A 2,784-nucleotide genomic window follows, 5' to 3' on the forward strand; every position below is an offset into this window, starting at 1 on the left:
AAACAAACAAGATTGTTTGTTGTCCAGGCTTTGAGATGCTTTATATTACATAGAATAATGTACTCCTTTCTTATTTACTTCCCAGAGAACAATGGTGTACTCCTTAGATCCAAAGCTATCTTTTCTCAAAGCATATTTATTTCTCTACATATTTTTGACAGTCTTGTGGAACTGATCCAATAAATTTCTAGTGAAAAAAATTTAAGTAGAAAAAAACTGTGATCCAAAAGTCTCTATTCTTCTCATTTTCCAGCAGATCTCCAGTGTAAGACCCACAATCTCTGTGGGTGGTGCATAGAACTACTACATGAAATTACAGTCCCAGCAGTATCTATCCAAGTAGAATTCATAGACTAAAAGAACAAAAGTCTCATTACTATCAACTGAGCTCCCATACACAAAAAGTTTGGGAAACACCAAACTAAACAATAGACAGTAAAAATAGAATTCCAAATGTTTACCTAAAGTTCAGATTTTCAAATTTATGCCAAGCTAGAAGGTTGAAAAGTTGATTTCAGCCTACAGGGATACTAATCCTGTCAAGCTAATAACCATCTGTTTGGCTGTGTATCACTTACTTTCTTTGCTGAGACAAAATATCCAACCACTAACAACTTAAGGCAAGAAAGGGTTTATTTTCAGCTTATAGTTTTGAGGGAAAATCAATTGTGTTTGGCAGGAGCAGGAAGTTGGAGTCACGTTATCACATCTACAGGTAAGAATCAGAGAGAAGTGAATGCTGCTATTTCTCCTTTGTATTCAGTCCAGGATTCCAGCCCACAAAATTATACAAGCCACAGTTAGGGTAGGTTCTAATGTAGAAAATCCTTAACAGAAATGCCCCCCAAAATTGTTTTTATGGTGATTCAAAACCTGTCAAGTTGAAAACCCAATCAAACCCAAATGAATTAAAGACTTCAATATAAGACCTGAAACTCTTCTACTGGAAGAAAAAATAGCATAAACTCTCCGTGATATAGGAGTGGAGAAAGACTTCCTAAACAAAACCTCAGTAGCCCAGGAAACTAAATAGTCACCCAACCAGTGGTATATCTCATGAAGGTAAAAACCTTTTACACAGACAAACATACCATAACCAGAGACAATAGATTACTTACCAAATAGAAGAAAATCTTCACTACCAACATACTGATAGAAGCCTTATATCTGGAATCTACAAAGAACACAAAAACCTAAACAACAAAAACACAAACAACCCACTCAAAAAATGGGGCAAAGAACTGAATAGCTGATACACACTTAAAGAAATGCAAATTAAAACCACTATGGGATTCCACCTTACTCCAGCAAGGATGGCAATCATTTAAAAAATCAAACAACAAATGTTAGCAAAGGTGTGGGGAAAGAGTTACCCTTAATCACTGTTAATGGGAATGCAAATTTGTACAACCACTATGGAAATCAATAAGAATACTCCTGAAAAAGATGAAAATAGAACTATCAACAGACTCAGTTATTCCCCTACTGGGCATTTACCCTAAATGCTCCATGCTTCACTACAGAGATATTCACTGAAACATGTTTATAGGTGCTCATTTCATAATAGCTAAGAACTGGAATCAGCCTAGGTGCCCCCCATAAGATGAATGGATAATGAAGTTATGATACATTTACACCATGCAACTCAACATAGCAGTAAGAAAAAATGCAATGAAATTTCTAATAAAAAGGACAGATTTGGAACAGATCATACTCAGCAAACACACACAATCACAAAAAGACAAACACCACATGCTAGAACAGGTTAACTTGCTGGCATACCAGACAGGAAACTCACAGCACAGACAATAGGTATGTGAGGGTTTGGAGGGAGGGGAAGAGGGATAGTAAAAACAAAATTAAATCCAAAATGAACGAGTACATAGAAACCTTTCTCCTCAAAAGTAGAATAAAAGATTTAACCTGGAACAGGAGTATACAGGGGTTGTCAGGTAAGAAAGGCCCTGAAGAGGGTGGGATGAAGGCAAACATTAAAACATTTGGCTCTGGCCCATAACTCTCAGTACCAAAAATAAGTTGCTACCCACCTTCCTCTATTGGTCAAAGTGAATGACAAGGTCCCCCATACAAGGCAAGTTTCTGTCAAAGCACTTTATTACCTGCCTTAGGTAAAAGGTAAGACCCTACTGCTGAAGACACCATATGCTGCCAACACAGAACACAGAGAGATGTGGCTAGAGTCCAGAAGAGACAGTCCTCAGATGACTAGCCCATCTACTGCTGGAAAGCACTACATGAGCTGCTGGAGGAAAGTGATCAACAATGGTGTGAGCAAACAGGGGTCACAGCTACTTAGAAAAAACCAGCCTGACAAGATGCATCCACCAGTGCAATAATGGCACACAGCCTTGGTGGGTAACCAATGGCTTTCTGATTGGTTAAGAGATCTTCTCAGTAGAGAAGAACACATAGCTGGAAATGGGAACCAGGTCAGAATCATATGGAGACAAAGATTAGGGTCTCCTATGAGAAGCTCCCACTAGGCTTTGGCTAAAATAGTGGCTACATTTATCAAAATCTCCCTAAATTAACAATTTAACCTATGTTGACTTGATTCTCCATTAGAGAATCTGTTATTCTTTTTAAGAACGTAGTGAGACCTAAGGAGAAAAGCCACCTGTCATACTTCAGCCAAGGCCCAGGTGAAACCACAGAGGAACTAGAGAGATGAGCAAGAGTGCTATTTCCAGGGTGAGCCTGCCAATCAATACCAGTGCATGGCAGACAGAAGCTGAGGATACTCAACACATACCAACGCAAAAG

The sequence above is a fragment of the Jaculus jaculus genome, chromosome 2 (assembly GCF_020740685.1).
Source record: "Jaculus jaculus isolate mJacJac1 chromosome 2, mJacJac1.mat.Y.cur, whole genome shotgun sequence".
Classification (NCBI taxonomy): domain Eukaryota; kingdom Metazoa; phylum Chordata; class Mammalia; order Rodentia; family Dipodidae; genus Jaculus; species Jaculus jaculus.